Genomic DNA, 23,402 nt, shown 5'->3' with positions numbered 1-23,402 from the left:
CACACACACACACATCAGAGGTCCTTGCAGAAACTACTTCCATTCAAAGTCTGAATGCAACTTGAGTGTTGAACTTCTGATTTACCTCCCTCCTTCCTCTACAGCAGTAACTGTGTCCTTGTTCCCTTTTAGATCATTGGCTCTATTTGCTTTTGAAATCTCCAAATGCCTTTCCACCCCAGTACCGAGTTTGCATTGCGCTTTCCTCTTTCCCATTCTGGAAGGCTTTCCTTTACTGCAGTATAATCTTCTCTAAAGCCATAATTCACCCACTGGTAAGTGAGTAAAAGAACAGAATCTCTGTTCAACCATCTGGTTGTTGGGTAGATTCTGTGAGGTTATTGGTTAACAAGAACTGGCATAGGATCAGCTTCATGAGATGTACTCAGTAAATATTGGTGGCCTTGGTTGTATGACTCAATCAGAAATCGATTCCACAGGGACAGTTATTTTAGCTCTCCCTTTCTTCCAATCAAGCAGTCAATCAATCAGTAATTTTCTTTCTAGTCATCATCATTGTCATCATCATTGCTCTGGTCATTTCAACTAATTTCTACTCCTATTCTGAGGTCCAGTCCCAATCCTACACTCTCCAAGGGTCCAGTCCTACCACTATGATATCAGAAATAGCTCCATCCTTTGTCATCCCATCCAGGCCCTGGGACTCTAAAACCCGAACTTGAACCACAATGCCACAGCAATGTTAAGGCATGAGCTTGAATGCTGAAGGTTTTCTACAGCCCAACTGCATTCAGTAAGACCCCCAAACCAACCAACTCAGCCTGCTCAATAGCTGAGACCTGTCCTCACTCTTTATTGATCTGACAGCCCACAGCAACAGTTAAAAAGTTTGTTTAATCTACCTCAGAGCAGCACTATTAAGTATGGCAGCAGATTGAAGAAGGGCAGCAGCATGACGGTGAGAAGTCTAAAAATAAAAATAAAGATGCAGGAATGGTGAGACGTGAAGACAATTAACCTACGCTCTTCCTCTGGGGAGAACAGAGGCAACTAACTGGCCAGCTCAAATAGTTCTGGCAGTCACCTTAGAACCAGACTCTCCTTTTTGGGATGAGTGTGTGTCTAAGGATGATTATAGAGAGATGACATTACACATCACCCAGAGTGTAGGAGAATGTGGGATCTCCCAAGAGGAACTATAACAGAGTCACTGCTGAGTAAAAATAAATAAATAAATAAATAGCCACCACTTCATGATGGTTTCAAAGCTCACATGTGTAATCAGTCACATAGAGTATAAGTAATCCCCTGGAGACACCATAATTCACCAATTCATTCATTCCACATGGATTGATTTCCAAGACAAAACAAAACAAATATCTATATCGAGATCTATATATTCTTTAAGATTTAGTTACGTATTTGAGAGAGAGAGAGAGAGAGAGAGCAGGCACATGAGGGAGGGGCAGAGGGAGAGAGAGAGAATTTCAAACAGACTCCCTGCTGAGTGTGGATGCCAGTGTAGGGCTTGATCTCATGACCTCAAGATCAGGACATGAGCTGAAACCAAGAGTTGGATGCTTAACAGATTGTATTTCCTAGGCGCCCCTTCCTAAAATATTTATTAAAAGCCCATCATGTGCCATGCATTATACAGATACTAATACAGATACTACAGATACTACCTTCATGGACTTGCCTTTTATTGGGAGAGGTTGACATCAAATAAGTCAACAAATGGATGTACAAAAATGTAACTGTGTTATGAAGGAAAAAAGACAGGGCAATGGGCTAGAAATGGTCTGGAGAGGGGGCAGGGAAGGTTTTACAGCAAAGTAATATTTGGGCTGAATATCTACAATGAGAAGCAAACATTTGCAAAGATCTAGTGTAGAGAGTCTTTTAGGCAAAAGAAACAGAGATGCAAAGTTCCTGTGGCAGAGAAGAACTCAATGTGCTTGAGCAAGAGAAATATGACTAGATAGAGAAACTGATATAAGAGAGGTTGAAGTGGATAGGAGCCAGATAAGAAGAGCTTTGGAGGCCAGAGTATAAACTTTGGGTTTTACTCTAAGCAAAAGGAAGGTTTTAGAGCATTGTAAGGGAAAGCACCATGCTCTTGGCTTGTAGTCAACACAACAAGAAAAATAGGGAGACTAGTTAAGAGGCTGCTGTGGAGGACTGCATGGTTCAGATGAATGGAAACAGGTGGGAGGATTTGAGGTGATCTTGGAGAAAGAACCACTTGTGCCTTTTGCCCAAAGGCTCTTCACTGCCTCAAATGTTAGCAGCAAGCTGTTCAGGTGCCTGAAATTTCTGGAATTAAATAATTTAGTACGATAATGATTTATATTCAAAACTAATTCAAGATAGAGATTTTAGATCGTTTTGCTTCCAGATTTAGCTTCCTGAATGCACAGTTGCTTTGCTGAAGGCCAGCTCTTTAACCTGAGGTGCAGTGGGTTCTATATTCCAGGGCAATGTCTGCTCTGGCTACCTGGCAGAGTTACTAGGAGAAATTGGTTAACGAATCATAAATAAAGTCCTTGAGCTTCCAACCCAGCATTTCCCATACACTAAAAAGTATGAAAACAAGCAATGCATAATCAAATACAGGTATAGGCTTTTATATTGCAGAACTTATCAGAGCATTTAATGATTACTGGGTATGTTAGCTGCCAATAGTACAGTATTTCTCAAAATTATTTCAAGAAAGAATTTCTTTTTTCTTTCAGAACACCTGGTTGCAACTACCATGGAACCCAGTTTGACAAACATTGTATTATAAAGATGTAAAATAACCTATTACTGAGACACCAGGAGACCTTTTAAAATTCAGAATCTTCAAGCAAAGAGAATATATTTCATATTTATAATTATCAGTGCTTTGGAGAAGAATTATGAGTTTTGGTACCCAGGTACCAAAAATATGAGGTACTGTTCACACAATAAAAAGAAAAGAGATGCATGCTCCTGGATTGGAAGAATAAATATTGTGAAAATGTCTATGCTACCTAAAGCAATCTACACATTTAATGCAATTCCTATCAAAGTACCATCCATCTTTTTCAAAGAAATGGAACAAATAATTCTAAAATTTATATGGAACCAGAAAAGACCTCGAATAGCCAAAGGGATATTGAAAAAGAAAGCCAACGTTGGTGGCATCACAATTCCGGACTTCAAGCTCTATTACAAAGCTGTCATCATCAAGACAGCATGGTACTGGCACAAAAACAGACACATAGATCAATGGAACAGAATAGAGAGCCCAGAAATAGACCCTCAACTCTATGGTCAACTAATCTTCGACAAAGCAGGAAAGAATGTCCAATGGAAAAAAGACAGCCTTTTCAATAAATGGTGCTGGGAAAATTGGACAGCCACATGCAGAAAAATGAAATTGGACCATTTCCTTACACCACACACAAAAATAGACTCAAAATGGATGAAGGACCTCAATGTACGAAAGGAATCCATCAAAATCCTTGAGGAGAACACGGGCAGCAACCTCTTCGACCTCTGCCGCAGCAACATCTTCCTAGGAACAACGCAAAAGGCAAGGGAAGCAAGGGAAAAAATGAACTACTGGGATTTCATCAAGATCAAAAGCTTTTGCACAGCAAAGGAAACAGTTAACAAAATCAAAAGACAACTGACAGAATGGGAGAAGATATTTGCAAACGACATATCAGATAAAGGACTAGTGTCCAGAATCTATAAAGAACTTAGCAAACTCAACACCCAAAGAACAAATAATCCAATCAAGAAATGGGCAGAAGACATGAACAGACATTTCTGCAAAGAAGACATCCAGATGGCCAACAGACACATGAAAAAGTGCTCCATATCACTTGGCATCAGGGAAATACAAATCAAAACCACAATGAGATATCACCTCACACCAGTCAGAATGGCTAAAATCAACAAGTCAGGAAATGAGAGATGCTGGCGAGGATGCGGAGAAAGGGGAACCCTCCTACACTGTTGGTGGGAATGCAAGCTGGTGCAGCCACTCTGGAAAACAGCATGGAGGTTCCTCAAAATGTTGAAAATAGAACTGCCCTATGACCCAGCAATTGCACTATTGGGTATTTACCCTAAAGATACAAATGTAGTGATCCAAAGGGACACATGCACCCGAATGTTTATAGCAGCAATGTCCACAATAGCCAAACTATGGAAAGAACCTAGATGTCCATCAACAGATGAATGGATCAAGAAGATGTGGTATATATACACAATGGAATACTATGCAGCCATCAAAAGAAATGAAATCTTGCCATTTGCAACAACATGGATGGAACTAGAGCGTATCATGCTTAGCGAAATAAGTCAAGCAGAGAAAGACAACTATCATATGATCTCCCTGATATGAGGAAGTGGTGATGCAACATGGAGGCTTAAGTGGGTAGAAGAATAAATGAAACAAGATGGGATTGGGAGGGAGACAAACCATAAGTGACTCTTAATCTCACAAAACAAACTGAGGGTTGCCGGGGGGAGGGGGTTGGGGAGAAGGGGGTGGGATTATGGACATTGGGGAGGGTATGTGATTTGGTGAGTGCTGTGAAGTGTGTAAACCTGGTGATTCACAGACCTGGGGATAAAAATATATGTATATAAAAAATATATGTTTATAAAAAATAAAAAATAAAAAAAAAAAAAAAAAAAAAAAAAAAAAAAAGAAAAGAGATGCTTATGTAAGACATTTTAGAAATTCAATGTTGCTTAATCCATAGAAGAAACCTGTGAAGTACCCATTTTGATCCCCATTTAACAGAGGAGAGAACTGGGCTTGGAGAAGTTGAGTGACCTGCATCAGTTCATCTAACTGATGTGTAACCAACCTATTTTCTTCTAACCATTATACCAATGGCTCATTAAAAAATAAATAAATAAATAAATAAAATATATATATATATATATGCGTATAGTTGACATACAATGTTACAGTAGCTTCAGGTGTACGACATAGTGATTCAACTTCTCTTTACCTGATGCTCTGCTCACCACAAGTGTAACTACCATCTGTTGTCATAAAACTTTATCGCAGGACCATTGACTATATTCCCCATGCTGTGCCTTTTATTCCCTGGGACTTTTCATTCCACAGCGGACTGGTGTGGCTTCTGTTCTAATTATAAGCACAAGGAGCAGCAGAGAGCAGGGCAAGACAGTCAAGGGATTTAAATCCTGGCTTTCCCAGTTACCAAATGTGTGATGTTCGACAAGTCACTTCACTTCTCTGAGCGCTGGCTGACTCATCTGCACCAGACAGATAATAACAATGCCCTCAATCCACTCTTAAGTTTGTTTTGAGGATAAAATGGGATAATACAAGTACTTAGTTCAGCTCCTGGCATGTTAGGAGTCCTTATTAAATGTTGTCCTTGCCTATCAGTTTGTATAGTATGGTGTGTTTAACTTGGGACTTTTAAGGGGGCAAAGACCCCCTAAGGGGATGCTCGGCACCAAAGATGAAGAAAAGCTTCACCCTTTTCAGAGTTTTGATAAACAAGATTTATTCTGATGTCAAAGTCAAGGTTTAAGTGACAAAGCACAAAAGCTGCATGTTTTCACTTAATCTAGGGAGACTTTTTTTTTTTTTTAAACAAATCAGCTTTGAGTAAAAGACTAGTATTTTTTTCTGGGATTATTCAGATTGGAGTTAACTCATGGAGCCTGAGCAATATGAGGAAAACTGGAATCCTAGTGAGGGATAAAGACTTAACTCTGGGTGTCTAAAAGCTTCTCAAGGCTTTGCTCTAAGTACCACAGATTTCCTCTTCATGGAGTGTGCCCACATAATAACAGGTGGGGACAGGCATGGGGAAAACAGATCCTGAGAACATGATAGGTGTTCAGGAATGATATTTGTGCATGTGCGAGGAAAGGGTCTGCTCTGATCATGAATAAAGCCGCTGATCTAAAATCACACCTATTTTGCCTTTGTTAAATCTATAAGAAACCAGTTTTTGACCTTTAAAACACCATATAATCTTGTTCACAGTCCCCCTGTGAGTTCTTGTCTACTTAACTGAAATTGTTGCCTGGTTGACAAAGTTATGGCTGAAGTCCTGCCTCTTAGCCATTAACTTTGGGTTCTGAGCACAGTTTTTCTATTTATTACAGTCTTAAGTCCCTTAGCAGTTAGATACAGGGTCTTGCTTAGAATTGAATTTGGATGGTCTCATATCCTGATGAGTTTAAATTGGAACACAGGATGTTAGATTAGTATAATGACTATGGGGAATAAAGTGTCTGGAGTCAGCTTGCCTGAGTTAGTGTCTTAGCTCTACAACTTACTGTGAACCCTCTAAGCCTGTTTCTTCAGCTTTAATATCATAATCATCATCATCACGATCATCATCTCAACCCTATGTCAGTAAGTGATTATGAGCATTAAGGAACAGTACAGTACCTGGACCATAAACACTAGCTATCATTATTGTCACTACCATCGTCATCACCACCATCACCAACACCACCATCACCATCTATCAGCAGAACCACCATCATTACCACCATCAGCACCACCACTGGCCCCACCACCATCATCACCACTAGCCTCATCATTAACACCATCATCAATCACCACCATCACCATGACCATCATCATCATCACCACCACCAATACCATTATCAGCAGCACCATGGGCACCCTCATCATCACCACAACCACCATCACCATCACCAGCAACAATGTCATAGTCTACCCAAACCCATCAACCTAATTTCTTCAAGATCCACTTAATAACTTTTTATCTTCTTCCTGAATCTGGACATCTGTCATTTCTCCCAAGTCCATTTTACTTAGGTTTATGTTTTTTACATTACAAATAAAAGCAGTTTTAAACCTAGTAAGAAGTTAAGCAAAAACCATTGTGGCAGCTAGTCGAAGCCTTTAACATCTCCCAGTTTTCTTTCTTTTAGGCAGTTTAATTCAAATGTTCTATCCTTCATCCATATTCTGTCCCTGATGCACTGACAAGGCCCTTAATATTTTCTTATTCATCACTAAATAAGACTCATTGGCTTTTAAAAAGCTATCTGTAAAGACCCCCTCCTCTTTATCCAGACTCAGGACCTCCAGAAATATGATTGCTGAATTTTGCTTGTGGTCTGATCCAGCAAAACTCAGTTAATAAAGCTCATTCATGAGTTTTCAATTTATATTAATTATTCTTGCAGCGAAGCCCTGTGATACTCATTCTATATTTTCAGGTGAGGTAGCAATATCCTTACTCTAAACCAATATACAAAAACACTGAGTTCATCAGACTCTGCGGATCAAACCTCTAAAACTCACATCTTCCCCTTTTAGAAGGGTGAAATTATGAACCTATCGTATTGAAGAGTTCACAACAACTTCTCTTATGTTATGAAACAGGAGCATGACCACACAGTGAAGAACATTCCACATTTTCAAGTCAGCCTGGGAGGACTGCTGTGTGTCACTATTGTTAGTGAGTGAGGTGTGGAGTCAAATGAACCGCCATCTGACTCGAGGCACCTCAGATTATAACCTCCTAGTATCTAAATATCAACCCACGATGTATTCTTGACTATGCATTTGGTCTATAAACTCCCTCTAGCAATTCATCCTTCTCTATTATTCCATCCATAACACAAAACTGGTGGATATTTGCTGATATGTAAAACATATGTATCTTTAGAAATACATACATATATATATATATATATATATATATATATATATTTTTTTTTTTTTTTTTTTGAAAACAGATAACCATCGAATTCACCATTTATTTTCCTTCAGGATTACAGGGGAGAATGGCACACTCACCAAGACTAAAGGTAGAGGTAACCAGGCAAGACATGAGGGCCCTCCAAGGAGAGTTCTGACAACCTGTTGCCGCGTAGCTGGTACAGCATTTAGTAAAGAAAATTGAGCAGTGCACAATGAATCTGTTCATTACCAAGGTCTAAGAAGCATGTTTATTTATTTGTTCACTGATTGAGTCATTCAATAGCATTGGCTGAGTGCCTAGGGTGTGCTAGGCGCTAGGAGCTCAACAGTGGGAAAAAAAAGAAATGGAATTTACTGGAGATTGGCACAATGACACTGGCTCTGGCATTTGGGTTTTAGAGCAGCACATGTGTCTCAGCTTGGTTCCCAGACATCAGAGCCTGAGATAAGGACTCATTTGCAGGTAGTTTATTGTGAAAGTAACTCTGTGAGCCAAGAACAAGGGAAAAAGGAGAGTGATACAATAAAAGAGCGAGTCAGATATCAGGGTGTGTGTTTTGAAGGTCTCTGCTGTAGGCCATAAGGGCTGCTGAGAATCTGCTGGGGCCTCTGAGAAGTGCACAGAACACTCTCCAGAACTGTCCAGCACCCTCTAGAATTGTCCAGCAGGAGGGTTGGAAGGCTGCTGTGTTTACCTATCAGTCCCTATTCCCATTTACTAAAGGGTCATTTGGGGACTCCCCTTACATACAGGCTGAGTGGTCTCCCTCAGTGATGGAGAAGGCCTTGAGGCAGAAAGCAGGAAGACAGTGGAATGCACCTGAGGCAGAGGCTTCCAGGGTGAAGGGGAATCTGAGCCCCCAAGGCACCGTCCACCACAGCTGGGGCTACAGTGATGGGTAATCTGGAGAAATGCGACATGGGACACCTAAACCCAGGGACTGCCATTCTTTTAAGAAACATTTAATGAGGGCCTGCTTCATTGACTGGCCCTTTGTCAGGATCCCTCTGTGAGCTTAAAAAGCCAAACGGCTTCCAAGTCTCAAATAACACACATCCTCAGGCAGGAATCATGTCTCTTTAGCACATTTCGAAGATCTTTCAGACCACTGCCACAGACCAAATAAATTGCTTAGGTGAGGAGATTCACTCTCTCTCTCTCTTTTTCTTTTTTTTTTTTTAAGATTTTATTTATTTATTTGACACAGAGAGACAAAGATCACAAGTAGGCAGAGCAGCAGGCAGAGACAGAGAGAGAGAAGCAGGCTCCCTGTTGAGCAGAGAGCCCGATGCGGGGCTTGAACTCAGGACCCTGAGATCATGACCTGAGCTGAAGACAGAGGCTTAACCCACTGAGCCACCCAGGTGCCCCTCACTATCTCTTTTTAAAACATATTATATGTTCATTTTCCAATACAATAACAAAGTAAGGTAGTAATAATAATAAAACAACAACAACAATAACAAAAAACAACAAAAAAACCCCACAAAACCAAAAAAACCAATAGCAGCACAAATGACTCTCTCTGGGTACTAGGCTCTAAGTGCTTTGCATATATCATCTCTTTCAATCTTCATACTAACTCTAACTCTAACTCTAACTCTTCACACTAACTCACAGGATGATGATGATGATGATGATGATTACTATTGTTATTATCCCCATTATATAGATGAAGTGAGTAAAGTCATAAGAGGTTATAAGATATGCCCAGGGTGAAATAGCCAGTGAGAAGCAAGGCAAAGATTCACATGCATGCAGTCCGATTTCCCTCTGTCCTTAAACCTAATGGAAAACCTGAGCATTTTCCCTCATTCCAATCATCTGCATCCTTTTCATATCTATTTCTTGTATACAGTCAAGTGCATTCAGAGATCATAAGAGCTTCAGTCAATGCCTGGTGGAGGCAGACTTAGTTTGTTTCTATTCTAGAACTGAAAAGAAATACAGAGCTCGTCCATTAAGACCCCAACCTCAACCCATCACCTCTTACCTTTACCCCCTTACTTTTATTGACAGATGCCCCAAGAGAGCAAAAGCTCCATTCCTTTGGTTACTGATCTACCGTAGCTGGCTAGTGATAGAGCAGGTTCCGGAACCCCTGTTTAGTGAAGGTGCTAGGAGCGCAGGCTCTGAATTCAGACTGCCTGAGTTTGAATCCTGACTCTCGTAAGTTCTCCAAAGCATTGGTTTTCTTACCTACAATATAGGCATTGGTAACAATGCCTAATGCACTACATAATATTTGTAAATTCTGTAGCATAGTCCCTTAAACGTGGAAAGCATTGGCTATTACCATTATTTCCTCTACTGCAATATAACAACCCTTTATGAAAGGAGCCCACGTTCTTAACTTAAAGAGTTGTGACTCCTTTTAAAAGTACATGAGGCTATGAACAGACTTCCCTCACAAATTCACATATATACATAATTTTATAGACAGTCTCAGAGACATCACAACCTGCTAAGCATCCCCATGGGCCACGTATGGATATCTCTAGGCAGGCCCTGTGCAGGTATCTCCCATATTAGCCAGTCTGCAGGAAATCTTACCCAATGAATTGTTTGAGAAAGCTTAGATGGCCGGAGGCTATATCAACTGCTAAATGCAGTAGGAACAGAAAGGAAAAAAATAAATAAATAAAGAAGCGTCACTGCTTTTTTTAGCCTCTACTAATTATAAAACCCCTATTACCATTGAGTGGTGAAGCTTATAGCCAGACAATTAAAATTTTAATTAATTAAGCTAAAGGCAACATTAACTTATTGCAGGAAAAAAAAAAAAAAAACCCTCTGTGCATGGTGATTAACATAGGTCAGCAAATCAGCAAATGTTGCAAGGACTCCGGACTCCTGACCCTCACACTTGACTTGTCCAGTAGTCTGATGTTAAGAAATTGTGTGTGAAAGCCCAAGGGAGCTCAAGGATAGGGATTCCTAAAGTTTCTAGTGAAACAAAGACACTTAAAAAAAAAAAAAAAGTATTATTCTTTATTAGAGAGTAAACGTTGTATAAATGCTCTCATAGCATAGTTGGTTAAAAAAGCAAAGGTAATCCAGTATCAATACAAATAAAAATACAAAATAAATTTTTAAAAAAGCAAAGGTAACAATATCAATACAAATAATCACTCACTATTAAATCTACAGCTAAATTTCAGGTGAACAACTATTTAGAGTAATTCCAGTTGAAACACTGTCATGTCAGTTGGTTATTAAACTGACCCCAGACCATGTTACTGTGCTAACTGAGAAGAGATGAATTCATGCTGAAAGGAATAAGTTCAACTATTTAATTAAAACTATTATCAAGAACAGACCTCGGCCATTTCAGACAAGTGAAAAAGCTTTGCCAGACCTGGAGGTCCCACTGCAGACCTGATCATCCACCATATTGTCTTGGGCATACGATAGGAAAAATTCTGTTATCTTAGACAGGACCCCTCGAAGGGGGTTCTATGCAAATTGTGCAAGAAGAAATGACTTTTTTCCCTTTTCCCCTTTAGAGTCCTTCATTCATCTCTTCCTATCAGACGACATCTCCCTCAGGCGCTCTGGGAAATAGTTAAAGGAAGGACAGCCTTTGGCAAAACTTTCAATGATATACTAAAGGCAGCAGCCCACTCTTTCCTTGTTTCTTGTCAACACTATTTCCCAGTGAGTACCTCTTACCTTCTTAACTTTTCTGCACTTAAAATGCATCTAGGCATCGAAGGAAGTGAACCTGAAAATGAGCGTGATGGAGTGGAGAGTTGCCAGGGGAGAGAAAGAACACATTTTCCAATGGCAAGAGGAAACTCTTATGTGGGAGCTGTCTGGGGTGGCGAGGGAAGGACAGAGGGGAGGAAAGGAGGAAGGAAGGAATCTACACAAGTATTTTTGAAAAAGAAGCTTCCAAACCTCATTATTTTCTTTACTGCTATTTTCAGTGGGTCAGCCCCCACTACCCAGTTAGTCATGAAATTTCAGTGAGTCATAAAAATACATCTATATATGTCACGAAGTAAGTTAAGGTGAATAAAAGCAACTGAAGTCTTAATATAAAAATAAATAAATTTCTCATTTATTTCAAGTTCTGCTTATGGAATTTTAAGCAACTTGCTTTTTCCAGGCTTTGCATTTTTTAATGAACCTATAAAATATGCCAATAGCAAACTACTAGGTTTATCTTGACATTGGTTTTCATCAGAACATGGTCCTAAATTCATATTTAACTCATTTTCTCTCCTCATACAGGAGTAAGTGTTCCTGTCATGTGGATTGCTTCAGCTGCACATCATGTTTAGCTCCATATAATCTTTTCATTATTTTATTGTCATCTCATTTATGATTCCATTCCAACCTGTACTTCTCCTGGGACATATGTGATTATTTCATCTTTTATAACTTACATTGCATAGAAGACAGAACTCCCTCTGGGCCAGTGTATTTATAAATATGATTAGGAGTATGTGGGTGAGCCAGTCGGTTAAGCGTCTGCCTTTGGCTCAGGTCATGATCCCAGGGTCATTGGATCAAGCCCCATAATGGATGTTGGGCTCCCCGCTCAGTGGGGAATCTGTTTCTCCCTCTTCCTCTGCCCCTCCCCATGCTTGTATTTTGTTCTCACAAAAATACATAAAATCCTTATAAATATAATGAAATCTATACATTAAAAGGAAGACACCCTTCCCCTCCCCCCAGTTATAGGTGTCATTGCCTTGGAGAAGATGAAAGACTGGCTGTATAATTGAATAAGAAATTCTCAAAATCATTAGGAAAGTTGAATTATACAGAAAATCTCAGGACTAAATAATATAAATGTATTTATTTATTATTTATTATTATATACTATATATAAATAATATAGTATATATAATAATATACTATATTATTTATATATAATATATATTATATATACTATATTATTATATATAATATATAATTATATTTTATATAGGAAATATATGTGAAATAAGTATAAATAATATAAAGAGACCGTAAAAGCATCAGAAAAATTTGACTTTGGAGTTGGACAAGGTGAACTTTGAAACCCAGAGACATGACTTATTAGTAGACATCAGCATTCTTCTTTATAAAATGGAGATACAAAGAATACCTACTTCATGAGATAGACATGAATATAAAGGGACTGTATGCCTAAGAGCTTAGCAAAGTACTTGGCACATATCAAGCACTATAGAAATATAAGCTGGTATTATTAACAGATACAAAGGACTAAACTACTGTTGTAAGCATCCTGCAATTAATATACTATGCTTCCAAATGATAACTGCCCACAAAATTCATATCAAGAATCATACTGAAGTTTCTGAAAGGAAGGAAGGATACTCTCTGCTTTTAAGTTATAGTTGTTTGTTATTACAAACAATAACAATAACCTGCCTTCAGTTCAGGTCATGATCCTGGGGTTCTGGGATTGAGCCCTGGGTCAGGGTTTACAGCTCAGCAGGGAGCTTGCTTCTCCCTCTCCTCCCTGCTTGTTCTCTTCCTCTCTCTCTCTATCTCGCTACTTCTGCCTCTCTCCCTCAAATAAATAAATAAAATCTTTGAAGGAGAAGAAAAAAAATCACAGTGTTTGTATTTTAATTGATCTAGATGGCAAAGGTATGATATTGAACACAGCAATAAATTATGTCCATTTATATTAGGATTTTTATATTCAACCATGAGCACTGCTTCATTTTGGGAGAATTGGAAAACAAATGATTATTGAATTAAGAACACCACGGAGAACTTAGTATCCCAGCTGGTTCATTCACACTCCAGACACATACTGTTCCTATTCAATTACAGCCTGTACATTCAGTTCAATAGTGTTCTTCAAAAACCTTGTTAGAACTTTAGATTTCTTGGAACACCAAAAATAAGCTTGAATATGTGAAAGATCCACTGACACAGAATAATGAGTTCTGAGGGTTTTTAAAAACAGAGGAAAAATATTCTTATTTCCTCTCTATCATTTAATAATTACTTAGCCAGAATGTCCTGAGTGAGGGATGAATATAGATATAATGTCATTATTCACATTCTGTACCTATATTCATATACAATATTTGAAAATTCTAAATCAAATTGTGTCCCATGAATAATTAGGATGAGATGCATTATAAAAAGCATTTTTTTCCGCCCATATTGAAACATTATTAACAAGGGTACTAAAATATACTTTTCTTTATTAAGACCTGGAGAGATTTACATCCTGGCTTGTCATCCCAATACTGCTGACTCAGTAATGAGAAATAGCTAAGACAAAAAAAAAAAAAAAAAAAAGGAAGCTAGTGGAAGGAAGAGACACTATTTACTCTATGAAGGATCTGAATGAACTCTCAATCCAAGCTACATATACAGATCTTCAATTTAATTAGCTTTTCAGTGATGTCTGGGTGGCTCAGTTGGTTGAGTGTCCAACTCTTGATTTTGGCTGGATTCATGATCTGAGGGTCCTGGGATTAATTCTCATGTTGGACTCTCTAGTGAACATGCAGCAGCCCCCCTCCTTACTGCTCACATGCTCTCTTTCTATCTAAAAAAGGGGAAAAAATGACTTTTCAAGCATTTGACAATAAAAAATGGAGCCAGACCCTCATATTCCTAAAGTTGATAGGTACTTGAAAAAAGTATATTAACTCTTAGTACTTCATATAATCCTTCTTATTCTCTTAGGGGAGCTGAGTTCCCTGAGGATATCTTTTATGATGACTTTTAGAATAATTACCCCAAAGAGTCATGGAAAAGCAAATTTCGTCCATGAGTTTTTATAAAAGCACAAGCCCACAATAAACACCTGCCACAGAGAAACATGAAGATGGACAGTGGTATCTTCAAATGGCCCATTACTCAAAAGTTGTAAACTTAACTCAGGTAAGATGAGGCCAATGTCATCTCTGTAATTCTTCCTAGGATAAACAGAGCTAGACATAAAATGTCAAGGTTGTGGAGGCATTGTGAAAAGTGACTGGCAAAATTTGCAAGAAAAAAAAAGTAGGGGCCATTTGAATATTCTCCAGTCAGCCCCTGGGGTTAAGGACATCACAATTCTCTTAAAAGAAGAATGGAAAGAAAACTCCTACTAGACATTTACATATGGGTCTCCTTCTTCCCTTTCTTTTAACCTCTAACTGTAGCATTCTTAACTGTTCTTTATAGGATTGCAAGAAACTATGCATATTAAACTATATGGGTGATCCTGAATAACCAAAACAATGTTGAAAAGAAGGACAAATCTGATGTTTCACACTTTCTGATTTCAAAACTTATTACAAAGCTACAGTAATCAAAACAGTTTGGTACTGGCATAAAATCAGACACATAAACCAATGGAATAAAATACAGAGCCTAGAAATACTCTTGCATATGTAGTCAAATGATTTTTTACAAGGTCGCCAAGATTTTATGATGGACAAAGGAAAGTCTCTTCAACAAATAATGCTGGGGAAACCAGATATCCACATGCAAAAGAATGAAGTCTGGTCCTAACCATATACCATATATAAAAATTAAGTCAAAGTTTATCAGACCTAAACATACACGCTCAAAACACAAAACCCTTAGAAGAAAGCCTAAGGGAAAGTCTTCTTGATATTGTAATTGGCAAAGATTTCTTGGATATGACACCAAAAGCACAGGAAACAAAAGTAAAAATAGATAAATTAGACTGCATAAAAATGATAAATTGTGTATCAAAAGACATAGTCAATAGAGTGAAGGCAACCAACAGAACAAGAAAAAATATTTATGACTTATATATCAGATAAGGAGTTAATATCCAAAATATATCAAGAACTCCTACTACTCAACAACAGAAAAACAACTCAATTAATAAATGGGCAAAAGATTTGAGTTGATATCACCCATTCATGAGAAGGGACACCAACGGCCAAGGAGCACATGAAAACATGCTCAACATCACTATTCATTAGGAAAATGCAATTCAAATCCACACTGAGATAGGATTTCACATCCATTAGAATGGTTACTTTTTTTTTTTTTAAGACTTTATTTATTTATTTGACGGATCACAAGTAGGCAGAGAGGCAGGCAGAGAGAGGAAGGGAAGCAGGCTTCCTGCTGAGCAGAGAGCCTGGATCCTGGCTTGATCCCAGGATCCTGGGATCATGACCCCAGCCAAAGGCAGAGGTTTTAACCCACTAAGCCACCCCGGCGCCCCTTTTAAAGACAGAATATAGCAAGCATTGGCAAGAGAAATTAGAACCCTTGTGTACTGTTGCTGGGAAGGCAAAGTATAATCATTATGGAAAATGACATGGCTGTTCTTTGTAAAATTAAAAATGGAATACCATATTATCCAGCAATTCCACTTTCTGAGTATAATATACCTAAAAGAATTGAAAGAAAGGTCTCAAAAGAGATCTTTGTACAAACATGTTCATATCCACATTTTTCATAAAGGCAAAAGGTGGAAGCAACCCAAGGATCCATTGGCAGATGAATGCATAAACAAAATGTGGTACAAACCCACAATGGAATATTACTCAGCTTAAAAAGGAAGGAAATTCTGACACATGCTACAACATAAATGAATGTTGAAGACATTATGCTAAGTGAAATAAAGCATTGGCAAAAAGACACTGTGTAATACTGATATGAAGTACAGAGAACAGCCTACCTCATAGAAACAGAAAGTAGATGATGGTTGCCAGGGACTGGGGGAAAGGGGAATACTGAATTGTTGTAGGTGATACATATTTTCTGGTCTCAAGTTTTGTATTTTTAAAGCAATAGAATTATAAGGAACTATAAACATCAAGTAACCTAGCTTTTTTGAGTTACTGAAGAAGAAACTGAGGGATATGAACTTGGAGAATGGGTCCACTGCCCAAGTTTATAAATAGCTAATGGGATTACAAACTTAGAAACCAGCCCACTAAACTTTCTGTTAACCATCTATTAAAAGGTAATGTACTTCCATACCTGAATGCTGATAGACTATCATTAAATCCCACTGGGGGTTATAACAAATCATATTATCTACTCTAATATACAACATTCCATTCTTATTAACTTGGCTTTTCATTTAACACATAATATTATTGTCACTTTTCTGAGAATGAGAGAGAGCTGGAACAAATCTCATATATGCAATCAATGTGCTCCTGAAAGGTTGTGTTAAAGTTGATTCACATAGTCCCAAATCTCACTGTACTTTAGCATAACCAAAACCCCAGAGTGGCTCCAAGAGAAACAAGGGAAGTTAGTTTCCAAAGAGAAACCACAGTACAATGAAATAATTAATTACAAGTAACATTCAAAAAAAGAAACTTATTTGGGCAAAAGAGAGATGCTTAGAGACACTAGTAAGTGATTATTTCATTCATTTAATAATCAACAATTATGGAGAACACACTATTTTGTAGCTACTATTCCAGATCAGGGATTAGCTACTGTTTCTGAAAAGGAGCAGATAGTAAATACTCCAGTTTTCGTAGGCCAGACAAGCTCTGTCTCCAACTCTTCAACCCTGCCACTTTAGCATGAAGGCTGCTATGGATAATATGTAAATCAATGGCAGTGCTGTGTTCTAATGTGATTTTATTTGTAAAAAAATATGCAGGTGGGTTGAATTTTACCCATAGCCATAGTTGATAACTTCTGCTCTATATATTGGAAGATAATGTTGAAGTAAGCCCAGAGGACTTGTTTTCATGAATGTTACATTCCAGTAGAGAAGCAAGGGGAAAAGACACACACACACACACACACACACACACACACACACACACACACACACACACATTTCAGATGATATAAAGTGACAGGAAGTTATTATTATTATTTTTTAAAGACAGATTGTTCCATCTTCTAAACTAAAGGTTTTCAGATCTGGCAACTCAATAGACTGTCAGAAAAAATTGTCAAAAATGCAGACTATAAAGCTTCATTTGGGAAAATTTTTAGTTAGGTAAACCTCTAGGATAGAGCTTAGGGAGCATTGTTTTTTAAAAAGCTCTTCAGGTAAGACCTCTGCTAAACCACCCATGTTTTTGTAAGTATGATTAATAATAATTGGATTACTGTTATTGAGAGAAAAACAGAGAAATAATAAAGCTGAATCAATGTTCTAAAAATCAACTAGGTTTTTCAACACACAAAGGTCAACACACATTTATAAGTTGCACGGCTATATAAGAAAGCTGATTGTATTTGCATTCTATGTAGGATATAAATTCCATGTTATTCCTTAAGAATTTCTCAAACTGACATTTTTAAAAAAAGATTTTATTTATTTATTTGACAGAGACAGAGATCACAAGTAGGCAGAGAAGTAGGCAGAGAGAGAAGGGGAAGCAGGCTCCCGCTGAGCAGAGAGCCCCATGGGGGTTTGATCCCAGGATCTGAGACCATGACCTGAGCTGAAGGCAGAGGCTTTAACCCACTGAGCCACCCATACGCCCCATCAAACTGACATACTTTTATCAGAGGGTAGTTTTATAGATCAATACCAGAGGGTAATATATCCCCAAAGTTTGTTTTTACCAAAAATATTTATGGTAACAATAGGACACATGTTACACAAGTATTACAAGCAATTCTGAATCATCCCCAGACTCAACACACTTTGAATTACATAAATAATCTTCTTGTCATAAAAAATGAGATTTGGAAATAGCACTTAGGAATAAACTGATAAGATAGAGGCACCTCCTGATTTGCATCCTACTGTGTTTTCTGCTGTCAAGCCTGTAAAACTGAGGGACAGTGACACACCTTCTGCATGGCTGAAGCCACCCAGGAAGCAAGGAGCAAAGCACTCAAAGGCATGCATTAGCTCCTTTGAAACTTCAACCTGGTCCATCAGATGTCAGTTCTCACCAATTCTGGGCCTCATTATTTGGACTATGTGTCAACATTGCTACACAACATTCTATTTTAACACTTAACATCGTGGAATGCTAATAAAGGAGAATTTACAGCCATCTGGTCAACCAGCCTTTCACTTCAGAGACAACGTAGTAGTGGTCATAGCAGGGGGAACAGTTAGCAGGCTGGCTGCCTTATCAGCAACAAATTTACATGGCCATTTTTTTCCCCACAGCTGTTATTCTTGAACTCCCATAATGCCTCTCTGTCTCTTTAACATTTTCATTGTGAAATAAACATGCTTGCAGCAAGTGCCTAAGTGCCCCAAACAAACATATAACAAACCTTCATGTAACCTTCACTTAGGCCAAGAAATAAAATTTTGCCAGAATTCCAGGAGCCTCCTGGTTGCCCTCTGGCACTTACAATCTCCTTTCTCTCTGATAAATGTAACCACAATCCTGACTTTTATAGTTACGAACTTCTTGGTTTTCTTTATACTTTTATCTCAGGTAAATTATGAATTATACTATAGTTTAGCTTTGCCTATTTCTGAGCTTTATGCTATAATATTACTATATTAATAATATACATTCTTTTATATTTTTGTATAATATTCAACATATATGATTCATCATGTTGCTGTTTTTAATTGTAGTTTTTCTTCTTCATAATTGTATAATATATATCTGAATATATCACTATTTATTTATAAACTGATGGATATTGGTTGTTTTCACTTTAAAACTATCATAAATAATGCTGATGTGAAAAGTTTTGTGTATGTCTCTTAGCGTACAGATGCACATGTTTCTTTTAAATATATATCTAAAACTGAAATTGCTGATCCACAAGGTATTTGTATTTTCAGTTGTATTAGCCGATGACAATCTATTTATCAAAATATTTGTGTGATTTTACATTACTATGAGAATCATATGAAAGTTAAAGTTCTTCCATGTCCTGGGGCACCTGGGTGGCTCAGTGGGTTAAAGCCTCTGCCTTCAGCTCAGGTCATGATCCCAGGGTCCTGGGATGGAGACCCACATTGGGCTCTCAGCTTGGCAGGGAGCCTGCTTCCCCCCTCCCCCGCCTGCCTCTCTGCCCCTTGTGATCTCTGTCAAATAAATAAATAAAATCTTTAAAAAAAAAAAAAGTTCTTCCATGTCTTTATCAGCCCTTGGCATTGTTAAATTTTAACTTTAGCCATTCTGGTAAAAGTTTCATTATAGTTGTGTATTTCTCTAATGATTAACAAGATTGAACTTCTCATACACTTATCATTTATATATAGTATTTTTTAAAATTATTTATTTATTTGAGAGAGAGAGCACAAGAGCAAGAGAAATTAAGAGAATGAGTTGGGGGAGGGACAGAATGAAAACAGACTCCCTGTAGAGCAGGCAGCCCAATGTGAGACTTGATCCCAAAACCCTGGGATTATGACCTAATCTGAAGACAGATGCTTAACCACCTGAGCCACCAAGGTCCCCATATATATACTCTTTTGAACAGTACCTGTTTGTTTATTGCCTATTTGTATCAGTCAGTTGTTGCCGAGGTACAAATTATTCCATAACTTAATTATGTAAAACAAACTCAAAGAGGAAATTCTCAGCATTTAATCATTAAGTATAGTATCTACCAGTGTTTTTGGTAAAGATAATGTATAGATTACAGACATTTTCTTTTTGTTGTTTCCTAGGAGCTTTTTTTTTTCCCTAAGATTTTATTTATTTATTTGACAGTGATCACAAGTAGGCAGAGAGGCAGGCAGAGAGAGAGGAAGGGAAGCAGGCTCCCTGCCGAGCAGAAAGCCCAATATGGGGCTGGATCCCAGGACCCTGGGATCAAGACCTGAACCGAAGCCTGAAGCTTGAACCCACTGAGCCACCCAGGTGTCCTGAGTTTTTTAAACTACAGAATAACTTCGTTTTGTTAATTCTTCGCTTTAACTAGAATGACTTCCCTCTTTTATTCTGTTAATGCAGTATTTTACACTTAAAAATCAATCATTGTAAAGCAACTTTAAATTTCTGAATAAACTCTACAAAGCATGATATATGGTTGGAATCAGTCTGCTAACATTTGTTTTTAATTTCTGCAACAATATTTATGCATGAGACTGCCCTACAATTTTTCTTTCTATAATTCCGTTTTTGGGTTTTGGTTGCCTACGTATACCTATTAAAATGAGCTGGGATTTTTGCAACTTTTTTATGTTTTAAGATTATTTATTTAAGATTATTGTTACTTGTTCCTTAAATGTTTGATTGAATTGGCAAAATAATCCAAACATCAAGTTTCCTTTTGGGAAGAATTTTTTTTTTTTTAAACAGAGTGAATGTCTATCATTGCTATAGGGCCATTCATACTTAATATGAATATTTTGTGTCGGTTTTAAGTAATTGTATTTCTATAGAAAATTTTCCATTTCATTTACATTTATTTATTGGCATGAAGTTCATAATATGTTCCTTAAATTTGTATCTGTAGGATGTTATTACAAGGTCCCCATTTTTCATCTTGATATTACTTCCTCCTTTAAAAATTAAGTTCACAAGAGATTTATTGATTTTATTAATCTTTTCAAAAAACTAACTTTGCACAAATACTCATTATTTTGTTTTGTATTTTATCAATGTCATTTTCTTACTTTGGTATTTCTTTCCTTCTACTTTGTTTGAATCTATTCCGCACTCTCTCTCTAAGTTCTGAAATTTTGACATTTTTCTACTATTAACCAGAAGCCACTGATCAATCATATGCCGCAGGAAAAGTTGCAATAAAAATATATTTGAAGAAACTTTCTCTTCGGATGCATCCATTGGAGACTACTGTTTTTTCTTATAAGCATCCTTATAAGCTGCATCTCACAACTTCTGATGCTAGTTTCACTATCATTCAAGTGAAAATATTTTCTAATTTATATTATGATTTTTTTCTATGATCTATAGATTACTTAGGAGGATACTGCTTAATTTTCAAATATTTGGAAATTTCTTGTTATCTATGTGTTCTCACTTTCTACATTAACTAAACTCAAATGAAACTCTTGTAGGAGGCTATATACTCTGTAAGTTTAATTTTTTGAGACTTGTTGAGAATTATTCTAAAATAACATAAATTTTTGTAAATATGACATATATACTTAAAAATGTGTTTCCTGCTGAGGTGCCTGAGTGACTCAGTAGGTTAAGCATCTGCCTTAGGCTCAGGTCATGATCTCAGGGTCCTGAGATAGAGCTCCACATCAGGCTTCCCTGCTCAGCAGAGAGTCTGCTTCTCCCTCTCCTTCTGTGCCTCCTCCTGCTCATGTTCTGTCTCTGTGAAATAAGTAAATAAAATCCTTAAAAAATATGTTTCCTGCAGTTATTAGATATAGCATTAAATATATCCACCGAGTTTTCAATTTCTGGTCTGCTTATTACATTAATTACTGAGCAAGAAGTGTTGGAATTCTCTTATTCACCAGAAGCCATTGATCAATCATATGCCTCAGGAAAAGTTGTAATAAAAAATATATAAGCACCATCCAGAAGGAAATTTAGTCTAAAATAAATTGAACTTGAGTCATATCAAGTCTCCAGAACTACCTACTGACTTACTGGGTAAAGAGGGATAGAAAAACAAGGTAAACAACATCATGAGGAAGCAAGTACAGAATTCAGGCATGCCACAGAATGCATGCCCTGGAAAAATAGCACACAAAATAAATGAAAAGGACATGGATTATGAGAAAAATAAAGTACATTTGAGACAGGTTCCTAATCACTCACTATGATTGTATAATTATTTCTGCTCATGACTGTAACCACTTTTCTTTGCATATTTTGAGCCATGTTCCTAGGTACACACAAATTTAGAATTGCTATTTCTTCTCAGTGAATTGAATGTTTTATTTTGATGCTATTCCACCTTTTGTCTCCGCTAATTTTGCCTGATAGCTGTTTTAGCTGTTATTAATATGACTACATCAGCTTTATTTGGTTAGTGCTTCATAGAGTTTCTTTGTCTCTTATTTTAGAGAAATAACCATCTGAAAAATAATTGGCTTTTAATTGGGACATTTACTCCAATTATTGATATATTTCGTTAAAATGACCTATTATCCTTTTACATGCTTTAAAGTTGTCCTGTCCTGTACCTCCTCTTTACTTACAGGACACCACCCTTCAGGATTCTAGACCAATCAAAAAAGGTTTATAATGGACTCCACCCCTAGTAGGTTCTGGACTCCAACTTTTTCTATCTCTCCTGTACTGGGAGCTGTTGAAGTCCTTTTCTGTCTGAGAACCTCCTCTTCTAGACTGACAGATAACTACAATTCATCTCTTTCTTTCTTTTCTTTTTTTTTAAGATTTTATTTATTTATTTGACAGAGATCACAAGTAGGCAGAGAGGCAGGCGGGGAAGGGGGGACAGGCTCCTTGCTGAGCAGACAGCCAGATGTGGGGCTCAACCCCAGGACCCTGGGATCATGATCTGAGCCAAAGGCAAATGCTTTAACCCACTGAGCCACACAGGTGCCCCAATTCGTCTCTTTCTATCACACTCCACATTCAGTTTATCATTGAGTCCTGTATTCTACCTTCAAAATATATCCTTAATTCGTAACTGCTCTTAGTCTCCAGGCCACCATTACCTTCTACCTACATAACCTCAATTATCATCCTACCTTGTCTCATTGTTTCCACCTTTGTTTTCTTTAGTCATTTCACCAAACATTTAAAATCAGCCACACAGGGGAACCTGACAGGCTCAGTACGCAGAGCAGCACATGACTCTTGATCTTGGGGTTGAGTTCAAACCCCATAATGGGGCTAGAGTTTACTTTTTAAAAAGCCACAAAATCACATAAATCAGATTATGATGCTCCCAGTTTAAGTCTCCAACAACTTTCCC

At 37.6% G+C, this 23,402-nt stretch overlaps 1 protein-coding gene across 3 annotated transcripts in view; it reads right to left on the bottom strand.

Moving 5' to 3' along the window:
* Positions 1 to 23,402, bottom strand: part of TAFA1 (TAFA chemokine like family member 1) — a 514,072-nt gene that overhangs the window by 396,500 nt on the left and 94,170 nt on the right. The gene's annotated exons all lie outside the window — the stretch shown is intronic.

This window comes from Mustela lutreola, chromosome 2 (assembly GCF_030435805.1).
Source record: "Mustela lutreola isolate mMusLut2 chromosome 2, mMusLut2.pri, whole genome shotgun sequence".
NCBI lineage: Eukaryota > Metazoa > Chordata > Mammalia > Carnivora > Mustelidae > Mustela > Mustela lutreola.
Note: the sequence above shows the minus strand (reverse complement) of the source record. Positions and strands in the feature narration are given on the sequence as shown.